The sequence below is a fragment of the Hemicordylus capensis genome, chromosome 6 (assembly GCF_027244095.1).
Source record: "Hemicordylus capensis ecotype Gifberg chromosome 6, rHemCap1.1.pri, whole genome shotgun sequence".
NCBI classification, from domain to species: domain Eukaryota; kingdom Metazoa; phylum Chordata; class Lepidosauria; order Squamata; family Cordylidae; genus Hemicordylus; species Hemicordylus capensis.
Genome location: NC_069662.1, coordinates 121,228,331 through 121,249,130, shown reverse-complemented (window position 1 = coordinate 121,249,130; position 20,800 = coordinate 121,228,331).

Sequence of the window (20,800 nt, the reverse complement as noted above, 5' to 3'; positions counted from 1 at the left end):
CGCATGGGCATGCTGCTGGTAGAGGCATTCTTCCCCTTTGGCCGACAAACCTGCCCTGCTGCCGGGCAAGTCTGGGGCCAGGTCCATCAATACACCAAACCAGTTAATCGAAATCAACCTTAAAATAAACACAATGGAACAGCAGTACAGTCACAATCAGCAAACAAGTGATGCGAGTGGCATCAATCATCAAGAGCCGTCTGAAAAAAGGACATCAACTGCTTCCAAAAGGGAGAGGGTTAATCTGTAGGCCAGTGGTGATGGCGCTGAGCACACAGGGGGATGAAGTGACTGGCCCTCCAGCTTGCCAAGAGGCCCTAGATTGCCCCAGCAGATTCTGCTCAGCTCTGCTATCAGTCAGTGACTTTGACAACATGAAGCAACGTAGGTTGTTAAGTATGCCTTACTTTCACGGACACTTATTGAGGGAAGATTGCTCATGGATTCATGTAATTATTTTTTATCCTATCAGGTGACTTTTTGCACTTCGGTCTCATATTGAAGATGCTGAGACACACTGCTGAGACACATGTAGACAGCTGGCATAAAGTGAGTGTGAGGGAGGAGAGAGGACTTCATGGTGGGAATGGTGATTGGATTTGGTTATCATATTGGGTCCATTCTGGCCCTTCACAGGAAAGAGCCTTATTAGCCTTATTTAATACACTTTAGGGGGGAAAACAAGATAGTGACAGGCTGAGACTCAAGTTTCCATTCAGATGGTCTATGACTCAAGACAAGAAAATAATAATGCCCCCCCTTTTTTCAATTTACCCAGAGACAAGTATTGTGGGTGAGTATGTTTCTTTCCGTTCCATACACATTACAAACAGGGAAAGGGGGCTCATGAATATTGTCAATATTTTGCAGCAAGGTTGTTGAAATGCTACAACTGCTTAGGCTGATTGGAAGACACTTTTTCTAATTGGGCAGAAATATTATTTAGTTAAAGGAAGATGGATCCTTTTAAAAAGCTGGTTACAATTAAAAGTGTGGAGTCCCAGTGAGGGTTACTTTTTATTCCCACTGCTATTTTTTAACTAAAATATGTACTTTCAGACATTTATAAAGATCTTCCCTAGTGTACTTTGATATTTAGGTTGCATCATTTTGACATCATAAAGCTTTAATGACTGCACTCCCGTGACTAAAATCAATAAAGAGAATTTTTCATCCCTGTAGGAAGCCTTTTTTTAAACAGTGGATTCAATTATACTTCCGCACATATAAATATAGAAAAGACTTAACTATCTCCCTGATCCTAGACTCTACTTCATGATGCCAAGAAAAAGTGGACCTGGTCTGTGAGCGACTCCTGCTTCATTCACTGCCCTAAGATGTGGTGATGGCCACTAGGCTTGACTACTTTAAAAGGGGATGAGATTCATTCATGGTGAACAAGTCTGTCAATGGCTACTAGTCATGATCAGTGTTCCCTCTAACAGAGATTCCCAGATGTTGTTGACTACAACTCCCAGAATCCCCAGCTGCAATGGCCTTTGCTTGGGCATTATGGGAGTTGTAGTCCACAACATCTGGGAATCTCTTTTAGAGGGAACACTGATCACGATGGCTATCTGCTCCCTCCAGGTTCAGAGGCAGGGTGCCTCTGAAGGCCAGTTGTAGGGGGACAGATGCAGAAGAGGGGCATGCTGTCGTCTCACAGAAATATAGCCTTGAACTGAGTCAGACCCAGGGCTGAAGTTACCATTGTTCCAAGGTGTTCTTAGAACATGGGCCACTCCACTCCTCGGGGACTCCTCCTCCCTCTGGCTGCTCCCAAAAGCACAACTAGGTATTTTTGGTGCCTGGACCTTAGACTGAAGGGCTTTGGAGCCCCCCACCCCGCTGCAAGCCCCCCTTATTTATTTCTTTATAACTGCCGGCACCATTGCTGCCCGGCCCCCACCACTATTTCCCCTTTGCTGCCGCTGCTCGCCGTTCCACTCCACTTACACACACCCCAGCAGTGGCGGCAACGGCCTCCTCGCATCTGGAATGTGACACTCCATAACTCCTACTGTGCACATGTGCAGACAGAGGAGGCCAGTCTGCAGGTCCAAGGGGGCCAGTCTGCAGGTTGAGGAGGCCCATCTGTGTCCTCCACCGCCGCTGGGGTGTGTGAGTGGAATGGAGCAGGCGAGTGGCAGCAGCAAAGGGGAAATAGCAGCAGAGCATCGGGACTCTGGGGAAGTCCCTGAGAGCATTTGGAAGCCCACAGGAGGCCACAGACCCCCACGCCATGAACTGTGCCTAAATGCGCCAATGGCTGTTCCTGCCACCACTGGTGTTACTAGCACAGCTCTTCTCTTGGCTCCTAGGAACTCCCTCACTCATGTTCAAGTTTCCAGGCTTGGAGACTGCACTCTGTATATGCTCAGGAGCCTCACAGCAATCATGAGCCCTCCATTGGTACACATGGGGACAGGTCACTTAGTGGCAATGGGCTAATTGCACCTAGATTTTGCTATTATTGAGTGAATTGGAACAGGAAGCAGATGCACTCCTTCCCTATGTGGGAACCCCCTAAGTAGACCCCAGAAGTTAACTAAAAGTGAGTTATCTCTCCATCAATGCCATCCTGCACTCAGGGTGAACCGCCTTGTCTTTTCCCGCCTTCCACAAAAAGATAGCAATAAGCCAATGTGCTAATTGGCTCAGCAGGAGGAAATAGATAACCATGCATAGGTGGATTTTCCTCTTTAACGTTTATGCTGATCCCCCTTTTCACGTCTATACATTTTGTTTTCACAACTAAAGCCTTGGCATTCCTCGGCAATTCCCACATTATACACTCAGAAAGAAAGATCATCAACAATGGGATCCTTACCGATCCCTCCCCAACAACAACTCCATTGTGTGCGTCTTGTGATCTTCATGCCCCCTTGTGCCTTTCACTTGGGACTCCATTGCCTACTCCATCAGCTTTTTGGGTAATTTACTGTTCACATGCCATGCTGGGTTGCCTTTAGGGGTGTGCAAACAGATTCAAATCTGAACTGGTTCGATATCAGTCAGGGTAGAGGCAAACCACCCCCAGTTCAACTTGACCCAGGACCAAACACCACCACCACCACTCTGGTTTGGGTGTTTTGTTGAGCCATTTTTTAAAAAATAAAACATACCCCCCGGGGGGCTTCTCTGAGGTGGTGGTGGGGGGGTCCATATACGTCCCCCTCCTCCCGTCAGCCTTCCTTTTTGCAAAAATTGCCCAGTTCAGGCGATTTCTGGGCCTATTCTCTGGCACGGTGGCCATTTTGGAGGCCGCTGTGCATGCTAAGTGAGACCCTGCATGGCCAGGTCAGGCCACACAGAACCCCAATGTGCATGCACAGCAGCCTCTAAAATGGCCACTGTGCTGGGAGAATAGGCCCAGAAAGGGCCAAATACTGCCCTATCCAGGCAATTTTTGCATAAAGTAAGGCTGACAGGGGGAGGGGGAATCTCCACGGACCACCCACCACCACCACCTTGGAGAAGCCACCCAAACCAAACCGGAGAGGGGTTCAATGGGGGTGCAAAACCAAACTGACCCAGTCTGGTTCAGACCGGTTCAAATTCAAACCAGACCAGACCAAGCAGTTTGTGCACACCACTAGCTGCCTTCAGTATTTCATGCCATTTTCCAGATCAGTTCTCTTGCCCAGCCTAATCTGAAGTTAAATGTATTTCTGATACGGTAGCAATATTGCCTTAACCACATAATTCTCTTTTCTGTACCCCCTTCTACAATAAATATCCTTTTTTAATTTGAAACTTAAATTTTGTCTCAGTCCAGTCATTTCTCGAGTCCAAATGTTTGCACAAATTAAAACTGATGTTTAGCTGCCCCTTTATGAGCTAATTCCCCCACAAAGCCCAAACATTGGAGTGCTGACCAGTCACCCCCGGGCTGTTCCATTAATACTGCCACTCTGTTCCCACCTTTATGCCCTCTCACCTCTGAATCCACTCTGCTTACTTGCCAGCCGCTGCCACTTCTGCCCGCCTCTGGCTTGCCTGCCCAACTGCCAGCATCCTCTGCCTCCACCCCTACCCACCTGCTCTTCCTGTTTCTAGCCTGGGAGCCAGAAGCTAGAAGAGTCTGGAAGTGGTGGAGGGTGGCAGGAGAGGCAGCAAGGTGCCAGGTGAGTATGAGTGAGTGAGTGAGTGAATGGACACATTGCCTTGGGGAAGGGGACATGCCCTGGTGAGGGCAAACACAGGCTCTCTGCATGCTAGGTATGCCTTTGGTCAGACCATTGGTCCATCTAGCTCAGTATTGTCTACCCTCACTGACAGTGGTTTCTCCAAGGTTTCAGACAATAGTGTTTCTCAGCCCTACCTGGAGATGCCAGGGATTGGACCTGGGACTTTCTGCATGCAAAGCAGATGCTCTACCATTGAGTGATGGCCCCATCTCCTGCTTGTGGTTTTCCAATGGCATCTGGTAGGCCAAGATGCTGAACTAAATGAAAATTTGGTCTGCTAAAGTAGAAGCACCAACCATTTCCACCAATCAGCCCTCTGGAGCAGCCTTTGGGCAGCAGCAGCAGCTATGCCAAGCCAGAGGTGTTTGAGGTTTCAGAGAAGTGAGTGAACGGGTGAGTCAGAAGCACTGATGACCACCTCATTCTGAGTACCCTTTTGGTGACTGTGATCTACTAATGCAGCCTTGCAATGATGGAGTTTGGAGCTTTACAATAGCAAGTAAGTCTGATCTGTGTGTCATTTTCCTTCCCAGAGAAAGGATGCTTCTTTCACTGTTGCATGATAAGCAGAGTTCCCTGCTTATACTATACCACATAAAGTAACAGATCACACGCAATAAATACTAGGTATAATCCTGATTCTGCTAGTGGTTCACAAAAGGCAAGGCAACATATGCATGCCAGCATATCAGCAACCATTAGACCAAGATGCCAGAACTGGTCCCTATCCAGGCCCTGGGATCACCTTACATATGGAGCCCCCAGGCACTATATGATGTCTGTGTGTGACCCACACAAGAAGCCATAAAACTGCACAGAACAGATCCCACATCATCCAAATGTACCCAGGGGACCAACCATCATCACCCCCAGATATGCTGGCTCCTCATTTTTGGAATGCGGTGGGGCTGGTTCTGTACAACTTCAGCCTAGCAGTCAGTACTGGACTATGGCCCATGTGTCTGTGTCAGGTGTCCATTGGTGAATGGCAATCAAGGAGGAGAGTAAAGAGGGCCCATTAACTAGTCCATGGTGGGCCCAGCAGCCTGCATGTCCTCACCAGCATGGTTCACCACTGCCATGGACCATCACTGGGCTTCATGCTGTGCTTCCTGATAGGAGTGTGCACAAAACCAGTTTGCTCAGTTCAGTTCGAGTCCAAATCGAACTCAAACCAAACCAGGCATGTTCGGTTTTGTTCCCTTTGAACAGACCCCTGGCTTGGCTTGAATTTGAGCTGGTTTGGGGGTTCTGAAGTTTAAAAAATTCTCAAAAACACTCACCACGGGGTCCAGGAATGCTGCTGTGGCTGTGGGGAGTCTGTCCCATTTCCCCCTAGTGGTGTGCCCGAACCGGTCCGGCGGCCATTCCAAAGAATGGCCGAACTGCCGGACCGGTCCGGCCCTGCCTGGTTCGGGTCCGGGTGGGGGGTATGCCCTTAAGGGCGGGAGGGCTTGCTTAGCCCTCCCGCCTCCTTGCCCCCGCCAGCGCCCGTATTTCCTAGTATAGGGGCGCTGGAAACCAGCCGCCCCCCCCGCCCCCGCCGCGGCGAAAGAACTCCCCATGCCAGCCCTCCCTCCCTCCCAGCTAGCTGGCCGCCCGCCCGCCCTCCCGCCCGCTCGCTCGCTCACTGTTCACCGGCTAGAAAACAAGAGGAGCTCCGGCATAGAGCTCCTCTCGTTTAGAAGGCCTCCCGCAGAATGGTGTTTTGCGCGCGCGCGCGCATGCGCGCACCGCAAAGCACGCTGTTCGCCGGAGGCCCGGTCTACCCGCCGGGAAAGGGCCGGGTAGACCGGGCCTCCGATCGCTGGGTAGACCGGGCCTCCGATCGCCGGAGGCCCGGTCTATCCAGCGATCGGAGGCCCGGTCTACCTGGCCCTTTCCCAGCGGGTAGACCGGGCCTCCGATCGCCGGAGGCCCGGTCTACCCAGCGATCGGAGGCCCGGTCTACCCGCCGGGAAAGGGCCGGGTAGACCGGGCCTCCGATCGCTGGGTAGACCGGGCCTCCGGCGATCGGAGGCCTGGTCTACCCGGCCCTTTCCCGGTGGGTAGACCGGGCCTCCGGCGAACGGCGTGCTTTGCGGCGCGCGCATGCGCGCGCACGCAAAACACCATTCTGCGGGAGGCCTTCTAAACGAGAGGAGCTCTGTGCCGGAGCTCCTCTTGTTTTCTAGCCGGTGAACGGTGAGCGAGCGGGCGGGAGGGAGGGCGGGCGGGCGGCCAGCTAGCTGGGAGGGAGGGAGGGCTGGCATGGGGAGTTCTTTCGCCGCCGCCGCGGCGGGGGGGGGGGGGCGGCTGGTTTCCAGTGCCCCTATACTAGGAAATACGGGCGCTGGCGGGGGCAAGGAGGCGGGAGGGCTAAGCAAGCCCTCCCCGCCCTAAAAACAAGGCCCCCCTTTGGTGCCGGTCCGGACTTCTCCAGACCGTGCACATCACTATTTCCCCCTTCTCCCGCTCTTCCAAGGGCCATAACTGGTCATTCTGGCTCCTCCTCCGGTGGCGGCAGCCATTTTGGAGGCAACACATGCATCCTGGCCATTTGCATGGCCAGTCCCAGACCATGCAAATAGCCAGGGCACATGTGCAGCGGCCTCCAAAATGGCCACTGCCACTGGAGGAATGGCTGGAATGGCCTGAAATGGAAGAGTGGGGGGGGGAGGCCGGGGGCGGGAGAAGAAATGGCAGAGACACACAACCCCCGTGGCCACACCTCCAGACCCAGTGGTGAGTGTTTTTGAGAGGGATTTTTTAAAAAAAAAACCTTAGAACCCCCGAACTGACTTCGAGGTTGAGCCAAACTGGGCCTGGTCCGGTTCATGTTTGGTATCGAGCCAGTTCATACATCCCTACTTCCTGACCTCCCATATGGAAAAGCACAATTGTATATCAATAGCTATATTGATTATTATTGTTAGTGCTTGAATCCTCTCAGAAGCTCTGTTTAGACATTACATTGTACTTGCATAAAGGTACATGTGCACACATACATATTTTTGTATGAATAACTCTACATTCATTCGTACCCAGAATGTTGGGGGGCAATATGCTAAATCATTGTAAACCTCTTAGAGAGCTTCCAGCTATAGAGCGGTATATAAATGTAAGTGCTATTGCTATTGCTATTCATTTTAAAAGTGGACCTGGCTACAGGCTCCCTCAAATGCAGGGTACAGATAGTGTCTTACTGCAAATGCAATGAATATAATGGGCTGAACTTCTTAGTGAATAACTGTACATGCATAAAGACATGCATGTGTGTACACGATACACATTTTGTACACACAATGGCCTTAACATGTGACTAGAGCTAGAGAGGAAAGGAGATTAACGTTATTCAACTCCATACAAACCATTCTCTGTCTAGGCGATTATTGTATACCAACCATACCGCTATTATCCTCAATTACTTTCATGACAGATCATTTTTGTTCATGTCTTTAGTATAAACAGCTAAAGAACTGCTGCTTTGGTGATGTGCATAGGTCCATTCCACGGCCCAAATTCAAAGTCCCCTGGCAATATATCATATGCTTCTGTTTATCCTGAGGCACAATAATTTACAATTCAATCGCTAAGTATGCCTAGTGTTATGAGGGCCTCAGTTCTGCAGCAGAGGTGAACTCTCCCCATCTGCTCCAGAACAATAGGAGTAGGCCAAACCTGAGATAGTTTGGGACTTATATAATGTTTTTCAAGGAGAAAAGAAGCCTCAGGCTGGTAAATGTCAAAACTGCTTACTTTTCAACTCGTTTAAATGCTGAGTCAGCTATTCATCTGAGGATAGGTCCTGCTACTTAATGAGTCCAGTCACATTACTTGCAAAAAGGAGAGTTTAATCTATCATCTCACTTATATTTGTCCAACGTATAGCGCTGTCAGGAGAGTCATAGCTGTGTTCCAAAATTAGCACTGCATAAACTTACAGGCAGCAAAGGGCAGCTGTGAAGTGTCAAAGCTCTGAGCGGCTTTTCAGGTTTTAGTTCATGCAAAGCACAGCAGAGCAGATGCTGAGGCAATTCTGTGAAAAGAACCAAAATGGCTGGTCTTCTCTGTTGCAGAATTACTGAGAACTAAATTAGGCAATTAGGAGCATCACTTCCTGCTTTGTATGTGGGTCTTTCCCCCCCTGGTTTGCTTAGTACTAGTTGCTGGATATTGTTCCAATAAAGAGGATTATGGGCTAACACTATATAGAAAACACCCTAACAAAGATATGTCCAAGAAAGGCTCATCGCAACAGATGACCTTATTAATTTCCAGGACCTTGAACAATGAAGTTATACTGTCTATGTTATTGGACTCTTACCACAGGGTGAAAATGACTATCTGAGCCTCCATCATAAAGGTAATATAAGACTGCAGTCCTATACACACTGACCTGTGGGTAAGTCCTGTTGAACTCAGTGACTGACATACTATGCAATGGGCCATCAGCCTAGTAACACTGCATGCATGCAAGTTGCAGAAGTTACATAAGTTGCGCAAATGCATAATGTGCATAATGATGTTATTCTCATGTAACATGATTTGTACAGATTTTGCAATTGAGTAACATGTGTAACTTGGTTGAGGTACCGGTGCACAGTATAAAGATTGCCAGCCAGCTAAAGTATAAAGATTGCCAGCCAGCTAAAGATTGTATTGCCTGGCAATTTTGCCTTAAATTATGCTTCTGATTAGCACATTCAGTCATACAGCAGAAATCAATAGTGCCTTCTAAATATCCCACCCCGCCGTAACTTACTTTTTTTGGTCTGTGAAATATTGAGAATTGGTCAGAAGTCTAAAATATCCTAACAGGTAGGTTGTGATCTATTGTTTCCCAAATGTGCACGGATACCTCAGACCAACAGCATCTGTCTTTCAATGCTAAGCCTGTGGCTTGGAGCTTGACATTTGATCTTTCGGAGATTATGCATCTGATTGATACCCAGGGTACAATCCAGAGCTATGCATATGCAGGGGCAGCTGTTAGCTGCTAAGGCAGATGGAGCTCCACAGAATATTCATGAGGCCACTTCTTTTGCTTTGCTGACCATAAGAGAGTCTCACTTATGCTTCAAAAGCAAAACTGCAGTGCCTAGTCAGTTTGCTTGCTGTAAACTTTTTTCTTTTGCTGTCTTTAACCATTTAATAAAGAGAACTGGGCCAAACATTTGTCGTGATGGAGCTGGCTGTGCCATAAGCACTCTCAAAAGGCCTATTAGTTTCTAATAGATTAATGGATTTATCATATCTAGTAGAATTTATTCAAGGATGTAGTGTAATGGTTAGAGTGCTGGACAAGGTGCGAGGAAATCTGAGTTCAAATCCCCATTCAGCCATGGAACTCACTGGGTGACTCCGGGCCTGTCACTTAACTCAGCCTAACCTACCTCACAGGGATGTTGTGAGGATAAAAATTACTATGCATACCGCTCTGGGCTGCTTGGGGAAGAGCGGGCTATAAATGTAATAAATAAATAAAGTTATCCACGTCTTCCCAGAAAACCTTTCTCAGCTATGATGTAATTGAAACTAGAATTCATGTTTTCCTATTCCAGATTTTGTGAAGCAAGCTTCCTGTGGGGATTCCTTTAAGGAGGGACGGGAGTTTCATGAGGCGAGGAGAGGTGGTCACCTCAGCTTGATTATTGCAGTGCGATTAACAGCAGCATTCAACATGCTGGCCCGCGACATTATTATACCACACTGCAGCCGTGAAAGGTTTACAAGCACACAGTAACTGTGGTGTTAATGGAGCTTCCATGGAGTGGCAGGGGGAGGCAAGAGGTGTGTGGCACTTGGCAGTAGGGTTGCCACGTCCAGGTGGTGAAAATAGTTGAAATCTGTCTCCAAAAAAGTGGAACTAGTTGGTGCTGTTCAACAACAAAAAGTCTATGACTCAATTTTGCATTTTAAAATGGCAGAAAATTTACATGCGCTAATTGGTATAATATATGCATGCTTTGGTAAAAACAGAATAATCTGAGAATACATTCAACTCACACACCCCTTTCCCCACACAGTTCAAACACCAGCCTTCCTCTGACTGAGTCACAGAATCCCATGGGACAAATGGTGCTTTCTTTTCATTTTCAAGGGGAAGGGAAACTACCACAAAACCCTTTCCACACAGTTCAAACACCCGTAACCTCTGGATCACAGAATCTCGTGGGACATTGAGGGTGGGGGGGACGCACCCATTCTCCACAGCTCAACACTAGCCTTTCCTCCACAGTGGTGCATAGAGAGAAATAATAAGTTTCCTGACCTGGAGGGAGCTCACTGGGTGTGCACCACACTTATAGAGCAGCAGAGACACATGACACAGAAGAAGTCCCTCCTCAGGACCACTGGGCCAGTCACAGTGAGTCATTGAGAAAACAAGGAGGCAGGCTGCTGCAAAAAACATGTGGCTGGGGAAATAGGATACATCATACAAATGAGCTCTTCCTAGGAGTTATTCACTGGGTAAATATTGAGCGAAGCCACTTCATATCACACTCACGACATTGAAGGAAGCAGCCCCTCCCTTCTGCTCTCGGGTTTGGTTTTGATGCAAGTTCACATGGCATGCCTCTGTGTTTTCTTTCTAGCCAGTGAGGCAGGGGAGAGCTTTCTAAAGAGCTATATCTGCATTTCTAAAGAGAGTATCCATCTTATCATGCTAATGATTCTATGTCAGTGCCTCTCCCTAATTGCTCTGGCATTTTCAGAAAAAGTAGCTTAAAACCAGCATTTTAAAAACTAGAATTTGCAAGACAAAGCCCGATTTGTGTGTGGAGTGGGTCCAAGGATCTCAAAGGGACTTCGGGTTAAGTCTGGCACACACTCTCTTCCGAAGGAGATTTAGGGTAACAGTCCTGTCTGTATAGCCTTCTGCTGGCACACAGCAAACATTACACATGCATAAGCCCATTATTTCCAGTGGGCCTACTCACAGGCAACAGCTGCTGATGGTTTTGAGCCACTCGGCGCTTGCAGCAGGATCACTGGAAATCCAGAAACCCCCTGCAGCACAGAAATAGTTGCAGGGGGTTTACAATAGTTGCATAACCAGGGTAAAATCTTCAGGAAGACATTGGGTAAGCTCCTCGGCTGACTTTTTCCATCTTGCTGCTGCTGACCGGCAAGAAGACCTTTGTTGCAAGGACTTTGTTGCTGCATTCCTGTTCTCTTGCTCCTGGCTGGCACTTGTTCTGTTTTGCTTTTAGCAAACGGCTGCTGTTGACAAACCTCAACTTGTTCCAGCTGTTGAGTTTCTGCCCGAAGGGGCTGGTTGCACACACCATCTCCTATCCTTGGGCCACTTAAGGCAGCTCCTGGCAGTGGGATTGAGGGCAGGAACAGTCTTTTGAAAGACTTGTGGCTGATCTTGGGACTGTCTCTCTGTTTGGCCGAAGGATGTGTCTTAGCTTATTAGGGGGTGGAGTGTGTGGTTCCTCAGCAGGGAGCAGTTATTCCAATGGTGGTAGGGCACAGAAGCTCTTTGACCTTTGGAAGCAATGCCGACTATCTGCAGAACCTCACCTTGCTCCTTTGCAATGCTATGTTGGTCCAAAATAAACAGGAAATTATCCATGATTTGATTGTGGGTGACAGAGGTACTCTAACCCACAACCTTGGGGACCCAGTCCATGGCCTCCAAGGTCTGGGGGGACCTCCAATTGGCCAGGGGGCCTCCGGCAGCCATGCCGACCCTCCGAACCTCCATGTTTGTTTTTTAATTACAGCTGCTGTGTGCCCAAGGGGTGGCTGCCGGGGGGTGAGTGGAGCAGTCCTCCCCCATCCAGCGGTGGTGGCTGGAGCGACGCTCTGCCCATCCATTCGGCCCAGTGTCTTTTGCCAACTGTGAGATGTGCCTGTGCAGTTGAGAGAGATGATTGCAAGCGAGCAAAACTGAAGAGCTACGCTCTGGCAATATGTGTGACAAAGAAGCAATTCTTTGCGGGTATTGCAACTGCAGGCTTGCATCCAGTGGAATTGTCTAGGGTAGTGAGGGGACTCGTATATGTCCCTTCCGCTCTGGCTTTGGAGTCATTAGTTATCCTCTGTGAAACTTTTAATGAGTTTTTTGTGGACAAAATCTCTCATATTCGAGTTGACCTGGATTCCATTGTTGGTGCAGAGTCTTTAGCAGGGGTACCCAGTGACACTTGTTGTGTGGTTAAATTGGATCAGTTTGAGTTTGACTCCAGAGGACATTAACAAGCTACTTGGAATTGTGTGTCGTACCACCTCTTGACCCTTGTCTGACATGGCTTATATTATCAAGCAGGGAGGCTGTTGGAGATGTCCTGGTTGAGATCATAAATACTTCTCTGAGGGAAGGTAGGATGCCTCTTTGTTTAAAGGGGATAATTATTAGACATCTTTTAAAGAAGCCTATGGGGCTATTCCCACGATCAGCCAAAATTGGGCTAGGGGAGCCTAGCCCAATTTTGGCTGATCGTGGGAGCCACCAGGCTCGCAAGTGAGCCTGGTGGCTCCCAGGCAGTTAACTCACCTAAATACCCCTCCCCTAAAACTGGGTTTGCGGAGCAAGCGCACTGCAAACCCGTTTTTTTTTTTTTATCATGAGTAGCCATGGCACGGCTCTGAGGAGACCCCCGGAGGGGAGGCGAAAAGCCGCCTTCTGGCTCCGGGGGTCTCACCAGCATGCCCTGTGTGCTTGCAGAGGTCATGCTGGTGCTTCCGGGGGGCAATCGGCCCCCGTTCCCCCAGTCCCCACTGGCTCTGTCACGGAGCCGGCAATCGTGTGGACGACCAATTCGGCCACCCAGGGTTCCCGCCCAGATCGTCTGCTCTCATGTGACCTCAGTGGCACACCTAGATCCAAAATTAGCCCAAAACTAGAGGACTTTGGAGGCCTCCCCCCGTCATGAGGCCCCCCTTAATTTTTTAAAAAGAAAAGATACTTTGCCCTGCCACTTCTCCTGCCTCCTGGGGGGGCTCAAATGATCTGGGGGCCCTCGCCAGAGCCCCACCACTGTGCTGCTGCTGCCCCGTGCCCACCGCTGCCTTGCCATACTGATATTTCCCATCTTCACTACGGGGGGGGGGGGTGAGCCAAGCATCGCAGGCCATCCCCTATTGCAGTGGCAGGAGATGTTCTCCCCGGCCGGCGTGCGGACTTCTCCCCATTCCAGGGCCTGCATGCAGGCTTGCGGCTTGAGTACGGAGAGTGTTGTGTGCTGTGATGTCATGGCACATGACACTCTCCATACTCAAACCGCACAGGCGTGCTGGTCGGAGAGAAGCCGGCGTGCCGGCGGGAGAGTGGGAAGAAGCCCACACGCAAGCCTGTGCAGCGCCGCCACAGGGAGTGGCATGCTCCGCTTGGCTCACCCTCCACCCCCGGTGGTGAAGATGGGAAATATTGTGTGGCGGGGCAGCAGTGGGCGTGAGGCAGCAGCGGCACAGGGCAGCAGCGGCAGGGCTCTGGTGAGGCCCCTCAGATTGTTTGGAGCCCCCCCCCCGGAGGCAGGAGACCACAGATCTGGTTCCCAAGGTCCGTGGCTAAGTACGCCTCTGTGTGACCTGGGACCTGAACCATGTAGATTCTCCATGCAGTGAGGGCCAAACTGCATAAGGCACCCTTCAAGAAGAGACTGTTTAAAGTGGCTTTAATCTAAATCACTCATGTATAGAAGAAGCAATGAAAACCCTATATTTCTGAAGTTCACTTTTTTTAAAAGGATGCTGTATTGATTGGAAGTTGGTGAGTAAGGCTCCCCCCCACTTTTTTAAAAACTAATTTATGTAAACATTTCTTTCCAAACATTCCAATAAAAAATTGTTCAGAGCAACTGGACTACTCTACCAAATACCTAAACGATCGTTCTGATGAGCTTAAAGCACATAAATCATTTGCTGTCAAGACCTACAGGATGACCTTTGGGTGTGTTATATTTCAGTCTTCCGATGGATATTTAATTTACTTTTCTGATCAGATATAATATGATTTTTTTAGTACTTTAATAAAAGTCAAACAAGTATTTAACAATTTAACCTATACTATTAGCCACCTGAGCATCCAAAGCTAATGGATTGGAAGAGTACTAGAGATGTGGAGAGTACTAGACATCTCTAGAGTCATATCTGTAAAGTGCTATGTCAGATGTACATACTCTGGTTGAAAGCTGGCAACCTAGGACTTAATCCTCTTCATTTCTGTCGCAGATTTCAGCCTTCACATTTCCTTGTAGATCAGCAGAATAAATGAGTATATGACATATGGTGCATTCAGTGAGAATCCAAGGTTTCTCAATATCTCAACTCCGGGATTCTATTTACTTCTACTGTACAGAAGCGAGAGAGCTGTAACAAATCAGCATCTCTACAATCGATCAAAATAGCCTGACGATACTGAGCTTGCACATGCCAATATATTAAACAGCACCACAGAACTCACAAATCATAGTGAAGGATCTATAGATTTGGGTTTTCATAATATATTTGGAGTATTTCCACTTCCTAATAAATTTGCTTCTCTATGAATTCAAGACAAAAGTGATTTTAAGATTAGATTAAAGATGATCCTATGAGGCAATGGCAAAAATGTCCAAGAATTGGTGCATGGAGACAATTTGTTCCTTCACTGCTTCTGTACACCATTTTCATCCCATATATCATCATTGTTATTATATTGCTTTTCAACCAAAAATAAGTTTACAGAGCAATTTGCATAGAAAAGAAATGAGAAAGAGGTTCCCTGTTCCAAAAAAACTCACAGTCTATGAAGAAATACAGGGGAATACACAAGCAATAGCCACTGGAGGGATGCTATGCTGACTGAACAGTGACAATTACTATTCCTCACTGTAAAAGGTACCCCTTTGCCCAGTTAGCAGAGATTACCAAAGAGTGTCATAGATTTAACAAGGATTATCATAGAGAGTACCAGTCAGCAGGGTATCATACTATGCAAGATATAGTACAGCTCTCCCACCATTTGAACTGTACCCTATCTAGATCACAAGAGCTTTGGATGCCCAGGTGGCCAATGGTGAGAGAGGGAATAGAAGTTTTCTGCGAAGGGGGTGCAGATACTAAGCCCACTCCAGCTCTGGACTGCAAGAACAGAGATCACTCCTGGAACCACAGCAGCTTAAGCTAACCAATCAGGCTTGTTCATACAGCCAGTTGCCCCTGATCTGTCCAGCCCATTTCTGGCCAATAGGGTTGTAGAGGAGGCCCTCATCTCCAGATTCTGAATGGTGCATTCATCTTTGCTCAGGTAGTGAAGAGAATGGGGGGAGTACATGTGTGTGCATGCATGGTGCTTGTGGACCACACACCCACACATAATTTTTCTGTCTGTTAAAAATATTCTTTTTCCTGGTGTTCTTGCACAACAATAGATGCATGCTAGGTCAATGGGAAGCTGCAGCTACTATATAGATCTACCACATTACCTCCTTGAAAAGGATATCTCAAGGGACAGCAGAGTACCATGTAAACTTCCTCCCCACTTGCAAGAAAGAAGTGATAACTTCTTTCTTCATTTATGAAAGGAAACGTTGCTGGGCTGCTCTGGGGTATTGGTGTTCTTGCACAAGAACACCTTGGCGGTATGTTTTGTGGGGGTTTTTTTTAAGGTAAGGGAACATGGGATCCCCAAATCCACACACCCCATGATCCCCAATCTCTGCTTTTTCTGTGTTTATGGGGCAAATAATATCTGCCCTCCCCCACATCCCCCCACTGCAGAGCCTGAAACCTGCTATGGAATTTGCCATAGCCATAGTGGTTGTACCTTCCTTTTGTTCTAATGCAATGCTGTTAGAGCTCTAGAACACCAGGGAATTTTTTTTTAACAGTATGAGATGGAGCTCCAGACCAGAAGAAGACTAGAGGGCACAGGAAGCAAGTCTGCCCAGGAGTGGGATTGAGATGGGGTTCAGGAGGAGCTGACCCTTCCCAAAGTCACTCCCAGACAGGTAGCCACACCTCCATCTAACGCTTTATCTTGGGGGTCTCTCCATTCAGCACCACAAGAATTCCTGAGAATTGAACACAACCATTTTCAACACTCTCCTAAACTGCAGCTTGTGTTTATTGCATATTAGGAGCCAATCCTCATGAAGAAAGCTGAATAATGCTGCTGGCTGTATGAACAGCACCTTGCTCTTACTGTATTGAAGTCACTGTAAATCCCCCCCCTCATCTGAACTCCCCCACAACCCTAATTGTAGTGAAGCAGGAGCAAATCACCATTTGGAAAACCTCCCAGAAACTTAGCATCTCCCCCTTTTGAGTCTATAGTAGCACATGTATTATAGCTGTCCTTTCCATGGATGGGAACATAATGTTCCGTGGTCTGGTTTTCATCCATGGGCCAGTTGTTGAAAGCCATTGATTTATTCATGGCTCTTCTGCCTCCCCAGCAAAACAAGCAAGCAATTAATTACTCCATGGTCAAAATCTGTGTGTGTCATATGCACTGTTTCAATAGGAGACATTTCGTGCTGGAATACAAAATGTAGGGGAAATCACTTTGTGGAGAACAGTAGCATTTTTCAAATTTGCAACTCAAACTAATGCTGGAGAAATATGCTAAGGTCAGGTGGGGAAATGATCCTTTATAACTGAGCAGAAACCCTCAACCATCTGACTATTTTTGCTCATTATACGAAAATAGCATTTGCAGAACTATTTGGATAATACATAGACAAAACTGTGAAATGGACTAATTTCAAATGGACAAAGTAATACAAGTTAGTTGTAAATGTGTGTGTTCGGGTCTCACCAATATAATGCACAATCATGTAGAAAAGTCTTTCCAGTCCATGTTATCATTATTATGGCTTATTACACTTGAACATCACCTTCCTTCCAAAAGGTTAGCATGGCAAATAGCCCTCACCCCACCCCCAGCAAAGAACATAAGACCAGCCCTGCTGGATGAGGACAAGGGTGCATCTAGTTCACCACACACACCCCCACCAGTCAACCAGATGACTCTGGGAAGGCCACAAGCAGGACATGAAGCAAAAATCTTTCCCTCCTTTTCTCCCCCAGCACCTGGTATTCAGACTAGGGGTGTTCAATTCAATTCAAGGGTGAATTGCTTTTGGTCAAATTGGAGGCAATTTGCAGATTTGAATCAAATCACCCTCAATGAATCGAATCACCTTCAAAATAGAGCGCCCAATTCAGGGTTGAAGCGAATCACCCCCAATTTGATTGAATATTCAGGTGATTCAGATGCCATTTTCAGGCCCATTTTGATGGGGAAATGGGCCTCAAAATGGTGCATTTTTCTGGGGAGCACTAGTCTACCATTTGGGGTTGGCAGGTAGACCAGCCCTCCGCTCCGCACTCCGCGTATCTGCCCACCTTGGAGGACTGGTCTACCCGGTAATGAATGCAGAGGGGATAAACTTGCCAAGATCTACGAGTGCTTGCTTTCCCATGGGGAGTGGGATGTGATGGTGCCCCACAAAAGGGGGGAAATTTGAAGGTTCTCAAAATGTTTTCTTACCCATTGGGGGGACAGGGTAAATGCTGATACCTTCCCCAGTGGGTATGCTGCCTGCATTTTCTTCCCCATCCAAAGGTGAGAAACCAGACAAGTCTTGCGCCTGCTTGCTTCTGGGAGGGGCTTGCTTGCACACCTAAAGGGGAAGAGATGTGTACACTGTGGAAGCAGCAAAATGCTATGGTCTCTATGGTCCTTTCTTTAGAAGGTGCTCCCTTCTCACAGACCATCTGCTCCGAAGTTACGAGTGCAGTAGGGCATATGGAGGTTCAGTTGACAGTTTTCTGAAGGGTGGAGGCATTAGGACCACCCCATGGAGGGTATGCCATAGGTTTCCAAGTTCTAAAGTTCATAGGATTGTTTTCCTGTATTTGCTTGCAGCTGCGCAAATAACTGGAAATCCATCTTCAAACCCCACCCGCACCCCCGCTGAACAAAGAGCATTCTTCAGCTCCTTGTGTCCTCTGCGGGGACACCACCTCTACCAATCTGCTATTCAAGGAAATCACAGAGCACACATGTTCGCCCGCCCCCTCCTCCATAGCAGGAGAGGCGACAGGCAAGTCTCTGAAGTAGTGACAGACAACATCCACTTCCCTTTTGCTCAGTGAAGAAGATTTGAGCAATGGCAGGCAGAGCACCCAACATGGCAGTGCACATCACCATGGAAATGGACCTGGAAAGCATGGAGGCGGAAGGCAGAATGAGATCAACGCAAAGGCAGGTGAACATAGGAAACTGCCATATACTGAGTGAGACCATTGGTCTATCTAGCTCAGTATTGTCTTCACAGACTGGCAGCGGCTTCTCCAAGGTTGCAGGCAGGAATCTCTCTCAGCCCTATCTTGGAGAAGCCAGGGAGGGAAATTGAAACCTTCTGCTCTTCCCAGAGCGGCTTCATCCCCCTGAGGGGAATATCTTGCAGTGCTCACACATCAAGTCTCCCATACATATGCAACCAGGGCAGACCCTGCTTAGCTATGGGGACAAGTCATGCTTGCTACCACAAGACCAGCTCTCCTCTGCAAATTCTTGGATGTTTTGGGAGCACGGGGGTAGCTGCTGCCATTGTAAATGTGCAAAGTAGTGCAGGAGCATTCTCATCACTGCCAAGACGTGACAGTCCATGGAAGATGTATCACAGTGGGATGACAGAGTGGGCAGCTTCAGAATGTCCAGAGAGACCTTTGAGTTCCTTGCAAGTGAAATGGAGACACTTCTCCACTGCCAGGAAACCACCATGAGGCATGTCGTGCTAGTGTGGAAGCAGCTGGCCATCACGCTGTACAAGTTGACATCTAATGTGAACTATCCGACACTCAGCAACCGGTTTGTGGTAGGCACTGTGAGGTTTTCCATGAAGTTGTTGTCCCACTGGATGAGCTGTTCCTGGAGGACGTGATTCGGGTGGGAAACCCCCAGGAAGTGATAGAAGGATTCCAGGAGAAGGGTTTTCTAGGCCTTCTGGGGTGTAATGACAGCACACACATTGAAATGTTAGCACCCACTGGCCACCATGTACTACAACCATAAGCACTACCGCAGCATGACCCTGCAAGCTCTGGTGGATGCTACAGGGCATTTCATTGACATATATGCAGGAGTGTCCAGAAGAAGCCATGACACAGTAATACAAATATGAATATGAGAAATATCTATATACTGCTTTTCAACAAAAGTTCCCAAAGTGGTTTACATAGATATAAATAAATAAAATGGCTCGATGTCCCTAAGGGTTCACAATCTTTTTTTTAATTTTTATTTTTAAGGAAGATAAGACTCCAGCAACAGCCACTGGAGAGATGCTATGCTGGGGGTGGATAGGGCCAATTGCTCTCCCCCATATAAATAAAGAGAATCACCACTTTTTAAAGGTGCCTCTTTGCTCAGTTAGCAGTCTTCTGGACATCCCCCCTTGCAGAAAACTGAGGGCTGGGACCTTTGCCTACAATGCCCCCACCACCACCACCATCATTGTCCATGACATTGCAGTCAAGCCCGTAATATTTGGAGACATAGGATACAACCTTCAGAAGTGGCTCACCACCACCTACCATGTACTTTGGAGCACCATGGAGAGAAACTTCAACTTCTGACACAACAGTGTGGTAATGGTCATGGAGTAGGCTGTTGGGAGGCTTAAGTCCTGGTGGCGTGCCCTCTGCACCTTTCTGGATGTGGTGGAGGAACTGGTTCCACAGATCATAGTGGCCTGCTGCATCGTTTACAACATCTGCAAGTCAGAGGGAGACATCCCTTTGCTGCCAGACCATCCAGATCTACCAGCCCCTCAGGCATATGAGAGCAGCAGTGGCCAGATGCAGGAGCAAGAGAGGGGGGCAGCGCCCGCCCCTGTTCTGGCAGAGAGGCATCAGAGCAGCACCAGAGAATCAAGAGGTCAGTAAGAGCAGTTTTCTCAAGATACACCTGGCAGCAAATTCCACCATCTCAGCAGCAAGGCAGACAGGTGCATGGTAATGAAAGAGCATACCACTCTAAAGCACAAAAGACTAGGGATGTGCACGAAAAATTATCAGTGCCGGCGGGGGTAGGGCTTTAAGGGCGGGGGAGAGTGTACTCAACCCCCCGCCGTGTTTCCCCCGCCGGAGCTCTCCGAATTTGAAGCCCCTCGGGGCGGCAGGGTTCCTCCCTGCCGCCCCGTTCCCCCTGTCGGCCGGAAGTGGCCGGAAGTCCCAAGCACGCGTGCGCCCATCGTGCGCATGCACCCACCCGCCCACCGTGCGCGCGCACGACGGACGCACACGCGCTTGGGACTTCCGGCCACTTCCAGCCGACAGGGGGAAAGGGGTGGCAGGGAGGAACGCTGCCACCCCGAAGGGCTTCAAATTTGGAGAGCGCCAGCGGGGGAAACGCGGCGGCGGTGGTGGTGAGTACACTCTCCCCCACCCTTAAAGCCCTACCCCTGCCGGCGCCGAATCGCGAATCTGCCCCCACACCCGAAATGTTTCGGCGGCCTTTTCAATGGTCGCCGAAACGTTTCGGGCACAAGCCTACAAGAGACCCAGATGCTGCACACAGGCACAGCATGACTTAAATCAAAGCTACATCAGGAATACACCTGAAGTAACTCCACCTGTAGTAACCTTATTCTTGTTAAGGCAATTAAAAAGTTAACAATCTGCCG